Source organism: Dromiciops gliroides, chromosome X, assembly GCF_019393635.1.
Source record: "Dromiciops gliroides isolate mDroGli1 chromosome X, mDroGli1.pri, whole genome shotgun sequence".
NCBI classification, from domain to species: Eukaryota; Metazoa; Chordata; class Mammalia; order Microbiotheria; family Microbiotheriidae; genus Dromiciops; species Dromiciops gliroides.
This window is the reverse complement of record NC_057867.1, coordinates 28,682,434-28,702,901: the sequence shown is the minus strand read 5'-3', so window position 1 is coordinate 28,702,901 and position 20,468 is coordinate 28,682,434. Positions and strand designations below refer to the sequence as shown.

General features: G+C 39.6%; 1 protein-coding gene across 2 annotated transcripts in view; it reads left to right on the top strand.

Annotated features, from left to right (window-relative positions):
* Nucleotides 1–20,468, top strand: part of ZC3H12B (zinc finger CCCH-type containing 12B) — a 321,122-nt gene that overhangs the window by 87,446 nt on the left and 213,208 nt on the right. The window lies entirely within an intron of this gene.

Below are 20,468 nucleotides of genomic sequence, written 5' to 3'. Positions count from 1 at the left end.
AACGTGTCAGTGAAAGAACGTAGATTGTCTTGGATCACACAACTCACTAATGGCGGAACCAGCACTCTAACGTAGGACTTCTGGTTTCAAATCCATGTTTCCACAGTACCACACTACACATCTGGGGAGCTGTCATAAAAGAGGGGACCACTCATTTGGGTTTTGAAGGAAGAGAAGGATTTCATCCAACAATTTTGGGGGGAGCAAGAAGAAGGTCATTCATTTCAGCTATGTGGTGATCAAACACCTCCCACAGAGACGGGAGAAGGCAGGACAAGAGTGGGGGTGGGGAGGAGTAATTCTTTAGTTATTTTGTTTTTTTCGTAAGGTGGGTTTTGTTCACTTAGAAAGATTTTCATGCATGTAGATCTAATAACAATAACAATTCATATTATATAGCAATTTAAGGTTTACAAAGCATTTTCCTCACAACTTTGTCAGACTGGTAACTCAGAGATTATAATTTGCATTTTCCAAAGCAGTAAATTGAAGCTCAAACTTGGGACTCAAATCAGTTTGTCTGATTTGAAGTCTAATGTACTTTTCCCTAGCCCATGGTGACTCTCAGATGTATACAATAGATTTAGTTTATACATTTGGTTCATTGTTGTTGTTGTTTAGTTGTTTTTTAGTCATGTATTACTCTTCGTAACCCCATTTGGTGTTTCTGTGGCAAAGATACTGGCGTGGTTTGCAATTTACTTCTCCAGCTCATTTTGCTGATGAGGAAAGTGAGGCAAACTGGGTTATGCAACTTACCCAGGGACAGGCAACTAGTAAGTATCTGAGGTCAGATTTGAACTCATCTTCCTGACTGCAAGCTCAGTACTCTATCCATTGCAGCGTCACCCAGCTGCCTTTTGGTCAGTTAGGGTTTGGTTATTCTAGTGTAGTGTAGCTGTGTCTACAGGAAAAGACCATATTGAAATATACTACATGTGGGGCAGCTAGGTGGTGCAGTGGATAGAGTACCGGCCCTGGATTCAGGAGGACCTGAGTTCAAATCCGGCCTCAGACACTTGACACTTACTAGCTGTGTGACCCTGGGCAAGTCACTTCACCCCAATTGCCTCAATAAAAAAAATAAAAAAAGAAAGAAATATACTGCATGAGGCAGCACAGAAAGGACAGTATAGCTCACTGAGTGAAGCATCTGCTTGAGTACTATGAGTCTTCCTTGTGTGCAACCAACTTAACTGGGGAAATAATTTAATCTACAATAATCCATTTCCTCATCTATAAAATGGGAAACATATTGATGAAATGTGTCAAATGCCTGGAGATGTGATTGCTTGACAAATACTTATTCATAATGATCATGAATAACCTACCAGCAGCATAGCAGGTTTTTAAATGAAAGCATTAATTGTTATAATATTTCTTTTTATGAATATGAAAGGTTCATAAGTGTCACTAAAATATCCAAATTGAAGCTTCCCAGGCTATTCTATTCCCATTTGATATAGGAGAGTAGAATTGGCCATTGTCATTGTGGGAAAGTGCTTGGTAAACATTAACATGTTATGTAAATGTGAGTCGATGTCATTGGATGTCCTGGAGTGGACATCTCCCATCTCCATCTGTTGGAATTTTTTTTTTTAGTGAGGCAATTGGGGTTAAGTGACTTGCCCAGGGTCACACAGCTAGTAAGTGTTAAGTGTCTGAGGTCGGATTTGAACTCAGGTACTCCTGAATCCAGGACCAGTGCTCTATCCACTGTGCCACCTAGCTGCCCCCGCCACCTAGCTGCCCCGGAATTTTTTGCTAGTGTAGTAGAAAGAACATGAGATTTGGAGTTAGAATACTTGGGTTTGAGTCCTGATTTTGCCCCTGGCTACTTGTGTGAGTTGTATTAAGTATAAGGACTTTTGAATTTGGTTGGGAGGGGCAGAAGGACTTGAGCTAAAGAAGGAGAAGAAATTGTGACAGTGATTTTGAGAGGTCTGAAAGTCATTGATTGAACTTGAGGAAGGTGGGGGCAGAATTTGGGAGGACTTGAAAAGGTTTTGTTTTTTTTTTAGGCAATTGGGGTTAAGTGACTTGCCCAGGGTCACACAGCTAGTAAGTGTCAAATGTCTGAGGCCAGATTTGAACTCAGGTCCTCCTGAATCCAGGGCCAGTGCTCTATCCACTGCTTTACTTAGCTGCCCCAAAAAGTTTCAAAAGAAAAGCACTTGAACTGAGAGAGAGAGATTCAAGTAGAAGGTTGTTAATAAGACAAGGTAAGAAGTTAGTAAGACAAGGGAAAGGAAGTTTAGCATGGTTGTCAATGTGCTGACTTGGTGAGGAGAGTGACAGCTCCAGAGTTGGGAATCCCCATAAGCAGTTGGCCATAATGGATCTCCAGGAGAAACCCTACCAAGAACAGTAGAGGACTGAGGAGCTCACTCCTGGGAAATTCAGAGAGCAGAGAGAATATCACACTTGACTTCATAGAGTGTACTTTTGCTAAGGCCGAGCGGCTACTATCCATGCTCAAGGTTGAGACTGGGTTTTTTTTTCTTTAAATAATATTTTCCCTGATTGCATGTAAAAAACATTTTTAACATTCATTTAAAAAAATTGAGTTCCAAATTTTCTCCCTCCCTCCCCTCTTTCCTGTCTGAGACAGTAAGCCATTTGATATAGGTTATACATGGGCAATAATGCAAGACATATTTGCATATTAGTCATGTTGTGAAAGAAATCACAGGACTGGGCTTCTGTCTAAAGAAAGGGGGAAGGAGTTTGAGAAATGCCTTCCTGCTCTCCAGGTTATCAGTGTTGCATTTCTGACCAAAAAATAAAAAATTGGGAAGGCTCATTGTGAAGCCAGAAGAGAAAGGATCTTGAAAGGCAAAAGAAAATCCTGACCTGGGTCAGGGGTTCAGAGGGTAGAAGAATGTGATGAGAAAGTACAACCAGTGAATGTTCAGAGCCAAGAAGTGGGATGGGGGACTAGAGATTATTTTGTCTTTGTATCCCTAGCACTTAGCATGGTGCCCAGCACATGCTTAATGAATATGTTTTGATTGATTGATTAACTATGGAAGAAGAATGCAAAATCTTGGCATGCTCTCGGGAAGGAGAGTCTCCAGACTGCTAAAGCTTGGAATGAACTGAAACGGATAAAGGAAGCTCAACACCAAAAAGGAATATGGCTATGTTGGGCAAAGGAAGAGAAAGACGTGAGGGAGATGATTGCTTGGGGGTAGATGGGAGGATGATAATGGAGAGAATATGGAGCTGTTCAACTCTTCTCTTATTTTGCTACTATTTTTTTCTGGCTTGGTAAGGCCAGAGCCCCAATGGGAGTTGATAAGGACCAGTTAGAAAGCATCTACTTACTATGGTTGAGTTCCTGACCCTGGGACCTAGGTGAGGTACTTCCTAGGATCCTCTGTGATCCTAGGCAAGTGTGATGTATAAGCTTTTGCCGGTAACCTACAAAAGGTTGGAAAGAATGGCCAAGGTGCTTCAGGTTTAGAGAAGGATATATAGGGCATTGATTTTCTTTTTCTTTTTCTTTTTTTTTGCAGGGCAATGAGGGTTAAGTGACTTGCCCAGGGTCACACATCTAGTAAGTATAAAGTGTCTGAGGCCTGATTTGAACTCAGGTCTTCCTGAATCCAGGGCCGGTGCTTTATCCACTGTGCCACCCAGCTGTCCCCTGGGGCATTGATTTTAAAAAAAGGGGAGCTAGCTCTGAGTCCATGTCCTTGATTTCGACTCAGAATTCTACAATTTACTATTAAAAAATGGCTAATGAACATCTAGAAAAAAAATCCCTGATCACAAAGAGCCAGCATGTTATGTGTGGTGACTTTGCCTACTGGAATAAGAAAAGTATCTTATTTGGCCTCAAAGTTAAGTAATCAAGATATTTTAATACTTTAGATACTTCAAAAGTTCAATGATTTCATCAGGGTGGGTACTTTCTCCACTCTTAAATGAGTTCCCTCGACAACATGTGGCATTAGAGAAAGACTTGAGTGAAAGAAAATGGCATTTTATCAGAACCACAGCCAAAAATACATCAATATAGTCTCACCCAAAGATGAAACTTAATTTGAAAGGAAATTCCTTCATTTAAGCCTAGGTAATTCTGTTATCTTCTGCCTTTCTAAAAGAAACACAATTGAATTTAGTAAGAATTTAAGCATGTAGTAAATTTACGCATTTAGTAAAAATTTAAGCATGTAGGAGGTAGTGTGATCCAGTACATAGACAGCTGACTTTGGAGTCAAGAAGGCTCCTATTCAAGTCATAAACTCTTACATATACTAGCTGTGTGACCATGGGCAGTTCACTTAACCTGTGGATATCCTAGGCAGCTTCCTAAGGCTATAAGTTACAGACAAGTTACTAATCTGCATTGTTAGAGGGAGGTTCTATACTGGGTGGTTCTTACAACCGTGAAATCATAGGTACAAGCCCTATGTACTAGGGACTGGGGAAGATGGATGAAAAAAACATAGTCCCCACTCTCGAGGAGCTTACATTCTAAAAGAAAGATAGAATATGTACAAGCAACTGTGAGGAAGACTGAATTGAAGAAATACAAAGGAAGGGGCCAAAGTGCTCTGAGAGATTCCAGGGGAAAAGATCATTTCTAGCTGGAGGAAGTGAAAGAGGCTTCATGCAATCCAGCCTCCTCTTTGCAGATGAAAGTATCGGGACTCAAATACAAGTCTTCTCTCTCTAGATCCAGGTGATCCAGTGTTCCCCACATGATCCTATTCACGGAAAAGGTAGGACCCAAGTCGGGCCTTAAAGAAAGGGAGGGATTATAATGGAGGGAATGAGGCCTCTCATAATAGTGGATAAGTATTATTTTTAAATTGATGGCTTCTTCTTTTAATAGCTAATTTGAGCAACATTAGTTATCCTTTAAGCACAAGTGACTTTCCTAAGCAGAGAAACAGAATTTCCTGTTGAGGAGTACAAGTTGTTAAATTGTAGAACACAGAGCTATTTGTAAGCTTTGCAGGACCATATTTCACTGTGTGGGTTTGCACACTGAAGCAGTACTTGTTGCTATGAGACCAGTCCCACAGCCTCTGTCTTCTCTTTGCTATAGTTTTATTTGGTATTGCCTTATTTTTTTTTTACAATGTATTAAAGAGACCCCTCAAAATAATTCAATTCCTTAAAAATTAATATTTCTACTTTTAAGAGTTGGTGAAAATACCCTAGTCTTTATTACTCAGAGCTTCAGGTCAGATTATAGGTCACACTTAATAAACAAGATAATTTTTGTTGCGGCAGTATTCAATTTTTAAATTTTTCTCTCGAATTTTATTGTTGTAGTCACCATGCTTATTGTTTGCCTGGTTCTGCTTTCATCACTGCATCAGTTCATAAAGTCCTCCCATGTTACTCTGTATTACTCAGATTCACTGTGTATAGCCCAATGATATTCCATTCCCCATCTGATAGGTACATACTCTGTTTACAGTTCCTTGCTACTGTAAAAATTTCTGCTGTGAATTTATATAATATATATATATATACACACACACATACATATATGTATGTATGTATGTATATGTATATGAGAACTTGCTGTGACTTCTCTGTTGCATATGCCCAGCAGTGTGATATCTGGGTTAAAAAGGTATGGACATTTTAGGCACTTTCTTAAAAAAGCACAATTCTCAATTGTTTTCTAGAATAGTTGGGACAATTCACAGCTACATCAATAGTATATTAATGTGTCTGACCTTCTGCAGTCTCTCCAATATTGGCTATTTCCATCTTTTGTCATATTTGCCATTCTGTTGGGTTTGAGGTAAAAGCTCATAATCATTTTGATTTTAACTTTTCTTATTAGTTGTTTGGAGCAATTTTTCATATGGTTAATAGTTTACATTTCCTTTTTTAAAAAAAATCATAAACATTTTTATTTAAAGTTTTGAGTTCCAAATTAGATCCCTCCTTCCTTTCCTTCCCCCCTCCCTGAAGCAGTAAGCAATAAGATATAGGTTACACATGTACAATTATGTAAAACATTACCATATTAGTAATTTTGTATAAGAAGGCTCAAATAAAAGACAAAAATGAAAGAAAGTGAAAAACAGCATGCTTCAGTCTGTGTTCAATCAATATCAGTTCTTTCTTTGGAGGTGGATTGTATGCTTCATCATTAGTCCTTTTTTTTTTTTTTTTAGTTTATTTATTTTTTTAGTGAGGCAGTTGGGGTTAAGTGACTTGCCCAGGGTCACACAGCTAGTAAGTGTTAAGTGTCTGAGGCCGGATTTGAACTCAGGTACTCCTTTATCCACTGCACCACCTAGCTGCCCCCATCATTAGTCCTTTAGGGTTGTCTTGGATCGTTGTATTGCTGAGAATAGTTGTCATTCACAGTTCTTCATGGAACAATATTGCTGTCATTGTGCACAACATTCTCCTGGTTCTTCTTACTTCACTGTACATAAGTTCATATAAGTCTTTCCAGGCCTTTCTGAAATCGTACTGTTTGTCATTTTTTATAGCACAATAATATTCCATCACAATCATATACCACAATTTATTTAGCCATTCCTCAGTTGATGGGCATTCCTTTGGTTTCCAATTCTTAGCCACCACAAAAAGAGCTGCTATAAATATCTTTGTACAAATAGGTCTTTTTCTCTTTTTGGGGATGTCTTTGGGGGAAAATCTATTGTATTTCTTTTTATGAGAACTTTTTTCATTAAATAAGTATTCATTGACAGTTTATGTTTCTTAAATCATCATACTATCTGATGTGTCCCTTCCCTTCCCCTCCCAGATAGCTATCCTATATGACAAATAGTACTGTTTTTTTTTTGTGGGGCAATGGGGGTTAAGTGACTTGCCCAGGGTCACACAGCTAGTAAGTGTTAAGTGTCTGAGGCCGGATTTGAACTCAGGTCCTCCTGAATCCAGGGCCGGTGCTTTATCCACTGCGCCACCTAGCTGCCCCCAAATAGTACTTTTTGGAGAGGAAAAGGGAAAAAAAAAGTCAGCACAACTGATTGACACATTGAAGGAGTCCAAAAGCATTTGTAATGTATAACAGCTGCGAACTTTCCACTTCCATGAAGGGGTAGGTTGAGGGCATCCTCACTCAAGTTCCATTGGATCTCTATAATTTTGTTATATTTACTTTTGATTTGGGGGGGGGGTGTTGTTCTTTCTGTTTACATCGTTGTAGTCACTGTGTATATTGTTTTATTGGATTTGCTTACTTCATGCTGTATCAGTTCACATAGATCTCTCTGTGCTTCTATGTATTCATCACAAACATTTCTTACAGCACATGTCCATCTTTTGTCCTGTATGGTTAAACTCAGATTTGCAGAATACATTACCCTGGGCTACATCCTAAGCTCCAGTGCTCTTTGGCACACATGATTTTATTTTCTCCTACTTTTTCTAGTGGTTGAAAAACAATCTTGTGTTATTTGAATATCCTTTCCTTTGTATTTGAAGATCTTTCTCCTGATAGCTTTCATGGACTTGTTTCTTTTTTTTTTGATGTAATAAACATTTTTATTCATAGTTTTGGGTTCTAATTTTTATCCCTTCTTCCCTCCCTCCCCTTCCTTCTCCCTGAGGTGGCAATCAGATATGGGTTATAAATGTATGATTATGCAAAGTATTACTATATTTGTCATCTTGTACAAGAAAACTTGATTAAAAGAAAAAAATGAAAGAAAGTGAAAAATAGCCTGCTTCAGTCTGTTCCATCAATATCAGTTCTTTCTTTGGAGGTGGATAGTATGTTTCATCCATAGTCCTTTGGGATTGTCCTGGATCATTGTATTGTTGAGAAAAGTCAAGTCATTCACAGTTCTTCATCAAACAATATTCCTGTCTCTGTGCACAATGTTCTGTTGGTTCTGCTCACTTCACTGTACATCATTTCATACATGTCTTTCCAGGCCTTTCTGAAGTCATCCTACTTGTAATTTCTTATAGCATAATAATATTCTATCATCATCATATATGACTGTTTAGCCATTCCCCAATTGATGGGCATTCCTTTGATTTCCAACTCTTAGCCAACATAAAAAGAACTGCTATAAATATTTTTGTACAAATAGGCCTTTTTCTCTTTTTGGGGATGTCTTTGGGATATAAACCTAGGAGTGGTATTGCTGAATCAAAGAGTATACACAATTCTATAGCCCTCTGGGCATGAACTTGTTTCTGAATTGAATTATTCAATTTAACTACTATGTGTCTTAGAGTTTGCAGCCTCGTTTTTTTTTTTTTTTCTGGAGGTGATCTGTGAATTCTTTTAATTGGAATTTTGTTTTTTATGATTAGAAGTTCTAGATAGTCATGTTCTTTTAGGAGATCTATGATTCTTAGCTTGTCTTATGCATCCTATCTTTGTGATCAGTATGTTTTGCTTGTATAGAGCATATTTTCTTTTAATGTTACTGTTTTTTGTTTCTCTTCTTCTAGGTTATTCTTCACTTCTGTGTATTTACATTTTCTTTTCTTTTCTTTTTTGGTGAGGCAGTTGGGGTTAAGTGACTTGCCCAGGGTCACACAGCTAGTAAGTGTCAAGTGTCTGAGGCCGGATTTGAACTCAGGTCCTCCTGAATCCGGGGCCAGTGCTCTATCCACTGCACCACTTAGCTGCCCCTGTGTATTTACATCTTCAATCTCTCTTTTGTTTCTTTGGTCATGTTTGACATTGCAGATTCCAGTTTTTCTATTCTGTTCACTATTTTTGCTGTTCGGGACATAAATTCTGCTCTCATAATTCTCATTTCTCCTTTAAACCAGTCAGGAATAGTGTGTTGTAGTTCCATGTTCTCCTCACATTCCACAGGGTCCTCTGTCTCATCAAATGTTGGATCATTTTCCTTTATTTTTCAGTATTTATTCAGAGATTCTTGAACTCATTTACTAGATCTGAAGGCCATATTTCCTTCTGCTGTTACCGTTTTTTTCTTTTGATTTAGCTGCTTATGTTCATGGTCTTTGATATTTCTTCTTCCTGAGATCTTTATTACTTTCAGTCTTCCTGCCTCCCCCTCTTCGTTTTCCTTATCAGCTGCTTCCTGACTCCCTTCCCTCTGATTGTGGTTTCCTTTGGAGTTGAATCTCAAAGCTCTCAGTCTTCTCCCGTACTAGACAATTCATCATTCACCAGCCTAGGTCTCTGCCCAAAGTGATTTTTGGGTCATCAGAAGTGGCCCCAGCTGGATTCTGTGACCTTTCCCTTAGGCTTGGTGGGATGCACAGTGTCCTGTCCTATCACAATTCCTGTTTCTCAGTTCTCAGCATAAGTAGTTCGTTGTTTTGTAGCACTAGTATTGCTGGGCTGTAGCTGAAGGGCTATGGCCAAGCTGGCTACCAAGGCCCAAGTAAACTTCTGCTGCCTGGAAGTGGGGTCTCCACAGCATTGGAAAGAGGGGAAACCAGGGTGCAGGGGTGCGGTTTTTTTGGCGAGGCAATTAGGGTTAAGTGACTTGCCCAAGACCACACAGCTAGTAAGTGTTAAGTTTCTGAGGCCGGATTTGAACTCAGGTCCTCCTGACTCCAGTGCCGGTGCTCTATCCACTGCAGCGCCACCTAGCTGCCTCCAGGGGTGGGTTTTGATGGAAGCTTGTGTTGTATCCTGGGGTCTGCTAGTGTGGATTCACTGCTGATAGGTAGAGTAGGGACACTGAGTGAACTCAGGGTCAGTGAGCATCAGTTCCTGGACTTTTTTTGAGGGGTTGAGATTACCTTCTTTTGGATGCTTCATGTCCTAGACCCTGTTGACAGCTGAGGTTGCCTTATCTTTAGCACATAATTTCTGTTTTGGAGAGGGCTGATAGATCATGGAAATCAGAGAAATGTCTAGTCTGCCATCTTGTTGCTCACTTGAGAATTGTTTGTTATAGTTTGACTACTGGTCCATTGGGAAATGCCTTTTAGTCATCTATGTTTAAGTTAAATCTCTCAATCAATCTCTCTGTCTGTCTGTCTGTCTCTCTCTCTCTCTCTCATGTCAGATCCTTATCAGGAATATTTGATGCAAAAATTTTCCCCCAATTAACAGTTTATTCTTATCCTAAGGTTTTGTTTGAGAAAAAAACTTTTCAATTTCATATAATCAGATGTTCTATCTTATTTTTTGTGATTATCTCTATCCCTTGTTTGGTTAAGCATTTTCCCCCTAAACATAGCTATGAAAATTACTGAAGCCATTCTTTTTTCTTTTTTTTTTTTTTAAATTTTTTTTTTTTTTAGTGAGGCAATTGGGGTTAAGTGACTTGCCCAGGGTCACACAGCTAGTAAGTGTTAAGTGTCTGAGGCTGGATTTGAACTCAGGTACTCCTGAATCCAGGGCCAGCGCTCCATCTACTGTGCCACCTAGCTGCCCCTGCCATTCTTTTTTATGTCATTATAATGTGACTTTTGACATTCAGGTTGTATATCCATTTTGAGCTTATTGAATATTTGATGTAATATGCTGATCTAAACCAAATTTCTGATAAACTGCTTTTTAGTTTTTCCAGAAATTCTTGTCAAATAAGGAGTTCTTCCCCAGGCAGTTTATGTTCTTGGGTTTATCAAATATTGGTTATCAAGTGTGATTGCTTCTGAGTCTTATGTAGTCTGTTCTACTGATTCACTTTTTTGTAATTAGTATCAAATATTTTTATGGTTACTGATTTATGATGTAATTTGATATTCCCCCTTCATTTCTACTTTTTCATTATTTGCACTGAGAACCTTTTGTTCCTCTGAATGAATTTTATAATTATCTTGTTTAGCTTTCTAAAGTACCTCCTTAATTGTTTGATCATTACAGCACCAAGTCTGTCATTTGGGCAAATCTGTAATCTGTTCATTTGGGTCATATCATTTTTATTATATTGGTGCTCCCTAAAAATAAATATCTCTCCAATTCTTTGTCATTCTTAACTTCTTTAAAGAGTGCTTTACAATTGTATTGATATAAATTGTGTGTCTTGGTAGATGACTCACAGATGTTTTATGTAATATGTAATTATTTGAATGCCATTTTTAATATTATTTTTCCTCCTGCGTTTAGTTACTGCTATGTAGAAATGCTGATGCTTGTTGTATACTTTTTTGCTTTTTCTCCTACTTTAATGTTACTATTAGTGGTCTCAATTAGTTTCTTTGCTGATTCTCTGTAGTTTTCTAAGAAGCACGTCATCTGTAAATAGGGATAATTTTGTCTCCCCTTTGCCAGCATCTATGCTTTTAATTTTTATCTTTTTATTTATTGTTATTGCTAGTTTAACACCAGTGAATCCTGGATGTGTCTTTATTAGTTCACCAAGCCCTGGGTGGGACTGGGGTGGAGGGCTGGTCCCATTGCTTCTGCTGCTCAGCTATTGAGGCTCCACCACTTTCTTTCAGTCTCTATTTCCCCAAACTATAAAGTCTCTTTAAAAACTCCAGGACATGACTTAATTTCTTCTAAAAAATTGTGATACTCAGTCACAAATCGCTTCTTATGACTAAGAGAATACTTGTCCCTGTGAACTACAAATCCCAAGATGTCAGTCAGTTCTCGAAGTCCTATTATGCTAGTATTTCTAGAACTATGCCAAATAGTGGAGAGGGGAGCCATCCTTGCTTGACTACTATATATGTTGGGAAAGCTTCTAGGATTTTCCCATGGCAAATAATGCTACCTTTTGGTTTAAGATATATACTTTTTATCATTATTTAAACTGGTTCTCCTGTGCCAGTGCTTTTTAGAATTTTCATCATAAATGAATGTTGTACTTTTTCAGGCTTTTTCTCAATAGGATCATATATGTAAAGCTGGAAGGATCCTCAGAGATCATCTAATTCAACCCTTTCATTTTACACATGAGGAGACTAAGACCCAAGGAGGTTAAGGTGGGATTTAAACCCAGTTTCTCTGACTTCAAAGTCTGTGTTCTTTCCACTGTATCACACCGCATATATCTAATATAATAATACAATCATATGGCTTTTGTGTATTTTAGTTTTTATATGATTAACTATGTTACTTATTTTTCTGCTGTTATATCATCTTTGCATTCATTCCTGGTTTAAATCTAAATCACTCATAGTGAATTTTTTGGACTTATTGGTGTAATCTTTTTGCTTATTTTATTTAAAATGTTTGCATCAATATTTATGACTGATATTGGTCTATGGTTACCTTTCTTTGCTTTATCCTTCTAGCGCCATATTTGTCTCATAAAATGAGTTTGACGGAATATCTTTTCCTCTCAATTCTGTACGATTCTTTATGCAGCATAGGTATTTATTGCTCGTTAAATGTTTGATAGCATTCACCTATAAATTTATCTACATGAAGTTTATTTTTTCCTTTGACGGTTTCTTTATACCTTTTATAGAGAGGCCATATGGTAGAACCTGGAGAGTCAGCCTCAGAGTCAGGAAGAGCTGGGTTATATTCATGGCTGTACTGTTAAAATGTTTAAAAGCTGGCTCTCTAGAAAAAAATGGATCATGTCCAGATGATGTACTTTTAACTTTAATTTGTATTATTGACATTTTCTTCATCACTTTCTTGAGTCTAAAGAATCAACAAAACACTCAATCAAACCCTTATTTGTAGCATTTGTCAATTTCTGAGACGTAAATTCTCACCCTGAAAATTTAACAACTGGCTCCCATGAGCCAGTAAGACCTGGGTCCAGCACGCCTCTGGATCTCTACCTTTTCCTTGATGAATTTGGATGTTATATAAAATCGTATATGGGTGTATCTATAGTTAGTATTTGGTTGTTCCCTTCCCAACACATTTTCCTTTGCTTTCTTTCTCTTTATTTCTATTTCTAGTCTAAGTAACCTAGAATTGAAGTGATCAATTCTTAATCCTCTGCTCCTCTTCCCTTCACCAAGGCAAGACACTCATCTCTGGTTTTTATACTTTCTCTCTTTTTCATCTCCACTTCCCCTTTATGTTCAGTCTTCCAAAGGTGACATTTATTTTGCTTATGACTATTCCCTCCTTGATTCTTCCCCTTATCTCAAACTCCTCTCTCTCCTCTTCTTTTCTCTGTTTCCCTGTTGAGTTCAATGAATTTCTACACTAGGCTGTGTGTGTGTGTGTATATATGTTCTACCCCCATTTTTACATTTCATATATGATTGAGGTTCATAATATGCCTGATTCCCCCACCTCTTCCTTCATGTTTGCATTCTCTTCTTCTCATGTATCCTAATTAAGTTTCTCATCCTTTTTATTCCTTCCTAGTATATTCATTTTTCCTTTATTTCCTATCCTAAAACCAACAAAACAGGACAAAACTGCACCAAGTCCCTATGTTTTCAAGTTACTTAACTCCCTCTGTGATTCTTGGAAAAGTTAGATTCTGAAAGGACACGTATCTCTTTTCCCATAATTAAATATTAAGCACCTCATCATTCAGCCAATTCCAAGTATTCTTATGTAATTAATTACCTTTCTAAGTTTCTCTTGACTCCTGTGTTTACATTTCAAAGTCTGCTCTGCTCTGGTCTTTTCATCAGGAATGTTTGAAAGTCTTCTGTTCTATTAAAGGTCCATTTTTTACTCTGTAGTATTAAACTTAAATTAAATTCTTTCTCCTGGACCTGTTATCATGGTCAGTAGTTTTTTATAGGAGGTACTTTACATTTTCTTCATTTTTTCCCCAATATTTTAAATTTGCAAATATTTCTTATTTCATGAAGTTATGGATGTCTGACAACTTTTTCTGTTTTGCAGGAACTCCATTATTTGGGTAAGGTTTTCTATCTTTTCTTCCAAAGTATTTTTTCTCCTTCTACTTTTTCTTCCAGAGCCCTTGTTTCAATTCTCATTTAATTTTTATCTCTTGATTCATTTTTTCTTGCCATTCTTGTAGTCTTTGTGGCCAAGGCATTTTTTTTCTCTGTGGCTTTATTAGTTTTTGTTGCAGTTACTCTCTTTGTCTAGGTTTACCTTTTGGGCTTCTCTTAACCCATGGTATTTTTTTCATTATGTTTAGTGGGGTTTTTATGTTACCTCATGTTTTCTCTGCTGTGGCCCTTCTTTCCAAATTCACAGGCTTGTGTTGCATTTACCAGAGTTTGCATTGGTTTCTCTGGTGTCACCTCTCTTCTGGTCATTGCTGGCTTCTAGCTGTTTTTATTTTGCAGTTCTGGACTCATGGATATGCTTAATTCTGCTTTGGCTTTTTTGTGTGGTGGTGGTGGTTGTTTTTATTGCTGTTTTTATCTGAGGTCCTCTCAATCATTGCTGGGATATGTGTGGAAGGGCTGGCTTTCTCTATATGACTTCGTGATGTCATTAGCTATGGGTTGTGGTGGGTCCGAACGGAGGGAAGAAGCAGCCATATGCAGACAACCTCTGGGGGGTTGCCTCGTCATGGGGTCTTGGTGGTGGTGGGTAATGGGGAGATGGGAAGTAGGTACTTTGGGGCAAGCACCTGGACCTGCCTCATTACTGGGTATAGTTTGGATGGTGGTAGCTCAGGTACAAGTAGGAAAAAGGAAGTGGGGGGCTGCAGGCCACCTTGTTACTGAGTCTGGATCCGGGTCTAGGTGATAGTAGTGATGGTGGAGGTGAGAATTGAGGACCTTCTGGTCAAGTACCAGATGCTGCTTCATCACCAAGTTTGGGTCCAAGGGGTGGTGGGTTGAGGGGAGGCAAGAAGTGGGAAGCAGGGGCCCATAGGTGTGGGGTGCCTGGGGATACCTGCTTTGTCTTTTCTTTATAAATGTAATCATGTACCTTCTTTGTGTTTCTCTTATTTGGAGCTAGCTCTGTGAGGAAGCTGCCCTGGCTGTTGATTGGAAGATGAATAAATCAACCTCACCTCAACATTCTGTAACCAACCAGGACCCAAAGTGGAGCCTGATTCCCTCCACACTATAACTCCTGAATCTAGACAGCCTAGCTATTTCCATATACCCCACACTCCCTTTCCACCATTTAGAGAATAATACAGTTAACATTATTCTGTCTACTAGAAGGAGTGTGATAATCTACTTCTTATGGCTCTACTCAAAATCCTAGTGAATCAGCTTCTCTCATTGGTTACCATTCCCTGTTCCTTCATAACATTCCATGTTAGCCCTATCCCTTCTTTGTCCCTATACATCGTGCCCTGTGAAACACCTGTTCTATTGTTAACAAATTGTCCTTCCTATTAGACCCCTTTCTTCTGACTTCAGACATTTACTAGCTGTGTGACTCTGGGCAAGTCATTTAACCTTGGTTTGTTTCAATTCCCTGAACTATAAAATGAGAATCATAATAGTACTTGCCTCACAGGGTTGCTGTGAGGGTGAAGCACTTAGCATAGTGCCTGGCACATAGTAGGTGATATATTAATGCTTATTTCCCTCCTTCCCTTTGAAGATCCTTTTGTCTCCTTGCAATCATGTAAACGTGGCTCTCCCCAGAAGCCACTGCTTTCCTGGTTACCCTCTATAGTACTGAATGTACTTTGTCTCATATTCCACCAATATACTGGGCCAGGGGAACAGGAGGCATACTTCTTGGTCCTTAGTACAACTTCCAGGCCCTCTTCCTACTCTCATCACTCAGCAAACTCTCCTCTGTTACGTTTAATCCCCTCTCATCTAGATCCTCATATTAGGCCTCTAGGTTAATTCTGTCTTTCTTGAGGAGTTTAGTATCTGTCTTATGGTGTTCTTCTCTACCGCAATCCCCTTACTTATACTTGAGGACTTCAATTTCGGTGTTGATATGCCCACTTAAATAATTTTGCATTAAGGTAATCATCTTTCTCAACTCCCATGATTCAACTTTAGCTGCTTAATATATAACATACATGTTGTGTTGGTGGAGAGAGGCTCCACCTGGATGGTCAATCAGTCAAGAATTTCTTAAGTGCTTTTTATATGCCAGGAGTTGTACCAAGATCCAGGGACACAAAGAATGACAAAAACACAGTCCTTGCCCTCAAGAAGCTCCCATCTGAATGGGGGAGATATTATGTAAATAACTATGAATAGACAAGATAAAGAGTAGATGCAAGGTAATCTCAAAGGGAAGGCACTAGCAGAAAGGAGGACCAGGAAAGACCTTTAGCACAGGGTAGGATTTGAACCTGAGAAGCGGGGCTGAGAGGGAAAGAATTCCCTGCATGAGGGACAGTGGGAGGCATAGATTCAGGGAACAATGAGAAGGCCAGTGTCACTGGATCGTAGAGTAGGTGGAGGGAAAAATCCAAGAAGGCTGGAAAGGTTGGGATTGGCTAGGCTGTGAGGGGCTTTAAATGTCAAGCAGAAGTTTTTATAGTTGATCTTGGAGTTAATAGGGAGTCACTGGAGTTTGTTGAAGGGAGCAGTAACATGGAGAGGCAGTCTTAGAGGAAAGGCATTAGCAATGTGTATACAGCAGAGGTTGGAGGTTGTGGGCAAAAGCTTCCAATAGAAGTCAGAATTTGAGCTGACTTGATGGAAAACAGGGAAGCCTGGAAGCAGAAGAGAGGATCAAGAGTATGTCACGCATGGGAGGCGGGGCAGCCAGTGAAAAGGCAGGTCTAGAAATAGAAACAGTAAGAAGGCTGGTGTCCCCACATCGTAGAATATATGGAGGAAATAAAGTAGAAAAAAGATTGGGAAAGAAAGAGACGCTCAAGTTGTGAAGGATTTTCAAAGCTAAACAGAGGATTTTGTACTTGATCCTAGAGGTAACAAGGAGCCATTGGTGTTTGTTGAGTAGGGGAGTGACATGGAGAAACCTGTACTTTAAGAAGATTACTTTGGCCACTGAGGTAGGGAGATCAACCGTCAGGCTTTTGCAATAGCCCAAGTTTGAGGTGATGAGATCCTGCACCAAGATGGTGGCTGTGGGAGTTGAGAGAAGGGAATCATAAGAATGACAAGGTTTGGCAATAGATTGGATATGTGGAGTAAGTGTGAGGGAAAAGTCATGGTTTCTGAGCTTGGGTCACTGGGAAGTTGGTGGTGCCCTTGATCATCCTTGCAGTTTGAAAGAGAGGAGAGTTTGTGGGGAAAGATAACAAATTCTGTTTTGGACATGTTGAATTTGAGATGTCTAGAGGAGAAGATGGTGGGTAGCAGAAATCCACTCCACAGAAATCTAGAAAATTCACCAGACCAAGTCCTGATTGAGAAAACCAAGAAAAAAAATAGAATGAGTCATATTTCCATTCCAGAGAGACAGACAGAAGCCTGAGTCAGGGCAAGGGTTCACCCTGAGTAGCATTCTAGTACACAGGACTATAAAAGGACTCAGATCCACACTGGCAGTAACCTGACCTTATGCAGAATGTGGCAACTCTGTTGTTCACTACCTAGTTCTGTGTCACCAATCCAGGGTGGACTGAGGAAGGGGCCTGTGCCTTGCAATAGTGTTCCAGCATGTATAGTAGTCTAGTACTTAGACTATGTACTAAGTGAGGAGCAAATCCTGGAGCAAATGGAAGCTCTGTGGCTTTGACCCCAGGAGTTGATCAGGGTTTCAGATTCAGCCTCCAGTTCAGTCTGGAGCTGGCAACAGAATAACTGGCACAAGAATCCTAGACCAAAGGGAATCTTATAGTTTTGTCCCCCTGAAATAGCAGAACTTTCCAGCCGGCTAAAAGTGGCTGAATCCAGCAGTATTCTCCTGAACTTTCAACCAGGAGCAAGCCAGAAGGAGTGTTATATATACTCAAAATCATGTCAGGTGGTACAGTGGATAAAGCACTGGCCCTGAATTCAGAAGGACCTGAGTTCAAATCTGGCCTCAGACACTTGACACCCTGGGGAAGTCACTTAACCCTCATTGTCCCCCTCCCAAAATCATGTCAGGAACTTGCAGAGCTCAAACCAGAAGGACAGGGATCAGACTTTGGTCCAGATCAGACCCCTTTGGGAGCCTTGGAAGCTTGCAGATCCCTAGCCTGAGCTGTCCCTGAGATCCTGGAATAACATAGCACTCAGTATCCCAGGAAGATAAAACCTCAGCTTAGATATTCCTGCCAGAAGTTCACAAAGCCCAACCTTGAAGCCAGTGAGTAGGCTGGAAGAATGAGCAAACAAAAAAGAATCTTACCATAAAGAACTATTATGGTGACAAGCATGCTCAAGATGCGAACCCAGAAGAGGATGCCTCCAAAATATGTATAAGCAAAGCCTCAAAGAAAACCATAGCTTGAGCACATGTTCACCCAAAATTCCTGGAAGGGATGAATTAAGAGTTTTGAAAAAGAGCTAAAAATGATTTTAAAAAAACAAATCACAGAGCTAGAGGGGGAAATGGGAAGTAAATGAGAGCTGTGGGAAGAAACATTTGCAAAGAGAATTTACAGCTTGGAACAAGAAATACAAAATTTAACCTAAGGGGCAAAAAACTCCCTGAAAATTAGATTCAACCAAATAGAAGCTAATGACTTAATGAGACATCAAATATTAAAATAAAGTCAAAAGATTGAAAAAAATAAAAGAAAATGTAAGATATTGTATAGTAAAAACAAATGACCTGGAAAACAGATTGAAAAGAAAAAAACACACATAAAAATCATTGGATTACCTGAATGCCATGACCAAATCAAGAGCCTTGGCATCATATTTCAAAAACTCTTAAAAGAAAATTGCCTAGAACTCTTAGAATTGGAGGGCAAAGTGGAAATGGAAAGAATGCACTGGTGATCTTCTGAGAGATTTCTAGGAGATATCCAATTTGAGATAGTCAATACGCATTTGGTTATGTGAAACTCCAGGTTAGGGGAGGGTAAAATTGGATAAATGAGAGAATCATCTGCATAGATATGACAACTTAACCTATGGTTACTTAGTTTACCAAGCAAGATAGTGTAGAGAGAGCAGAGAAGAAAGCAGAGGACAGAGGCCCGGGGGGACACTCACAACTAGTGTGGGTGTTTGGTGTATGCAGATACAGCAGAAAAGACAGAGAATGAATAGGCGGATTGCCTGTAGAGAGAGCAGTGTCATGGTTGGCTGATGTTAGCAAGCTGTTTCTTTGTGCTTTTGCATCTTACAAGAAAATTTCACTTATCGAGAGATCTTTAGTGGTGAAGGTATCACTTGACATTGGTGGGTCCAACTGGGTCTCACCATACTCCACTCCTGATTAATTTGTCCTTGAAATAATCAAGCATTAACTTTTGGTATTGAGCATGGACTTGCCATTCCAGGAACTAGGGACAACAGATTGAAAGGAAGGAGAGGCCTGATCTACCTATTAGGAATGCTGATGCAAGACCAGAGGGATCTCAGGTAATTTTGTCCACCTGATCATAATTGAACCCGGCCAGGACAACCAGAAGAATACATTGACTAAATCCTCTCATAGCTGGATCAGGTTTTGCTACCATCGTGATATTGGATAACTGTATATTCCCAGCTTTTATTTCCCTTTTCTTAGGTTTCCTGTAGCTAGTCCATAATGTCTGCCAGCATTAGAGATTCCTACCATGTTGTGACTATGAGGAAGAAAAGAGAGGTCTCTCCCTATTCCCCTTAATACTGGCCAGCTTGGGCTTGGTTATCATAGCTTCCCCGGAGTTGCATTTACAAAGGAACTTGAACACTGGCACCCTACTTGTATGCCAGAATGAGTCTCTCACAATGTTGTGTTACATAGCGTTATGCAGTCTAAAGGGATCAGACAAAAGCATAGATCGGGTTGACGTGTCCCACAACCATGGGAGGCATCTGAGCATGGTCGACTTTGGGAGCTGGAATACCCTAGACTGGGGTGACGGATGGCTCCTTGGATGGCTGTAGAGACTTGTGTATTATTTTCTAAATAAACCCAGTAGATTATTCCTACAAATGCTTGGGACCCATTTCGGGTTGTAGTACCTATGACTACCAGTTAGGGGGACAATGTGGCACTATTGCCTGCAACTGGGTTAGTTTGTGGGAAGATCATCAGATCAGAGGCCTAGCTCAGAGGCTATCTAGTACACCCCTGTCATTTTACAGTTGGGGAAAGAGAGAGATTAAGTGACTTCCCCAGTGTCACAGAGGTCAGCATCAGAGACAAGATGACAGCCTTGCAGATGGCATTGACTGCCACCTATGTCATGAAGGACCCCACTCCTAGTTTGGTTTTCCCCCTTTTTTATTTCTAGGGAAACTCTCTCATCCTTAATTATATCATGCAGGCTGTTGAGTTTAGATATGAGGAAAGTTTGAGTGTTCTGCTATTTGCCTTCCCAAACCTTCTCTCTCATCCTTCACTGCCGTGTCACATGATGAGGTGGCCTCACTCTACTCTATGTGTTCAGCAAACCCATTCCTTCCTGTCCTTTCCAATAGATTGTCTCCTCTAGCATCCCTACTTTTTAATTTCTTTTCTTTTCTTTTTTTTGGGTGAGGCAATTGGGGTTAAGTGACTTGCCCAGGGTCACACAGCTAGTAAGTGTCAAGTGTCTGAGGCTGGATTTGAACTCAAGTCCTCCTGACTCCAGGGCTGGTGCTCTATCCACTGTGTCACCTAGCTGCCCCTTTTTTCACTTATTTTCAATCTCTCTTTCTACTGTCTCCTTCCCTATTTCTGAGTAGAGTTGAGT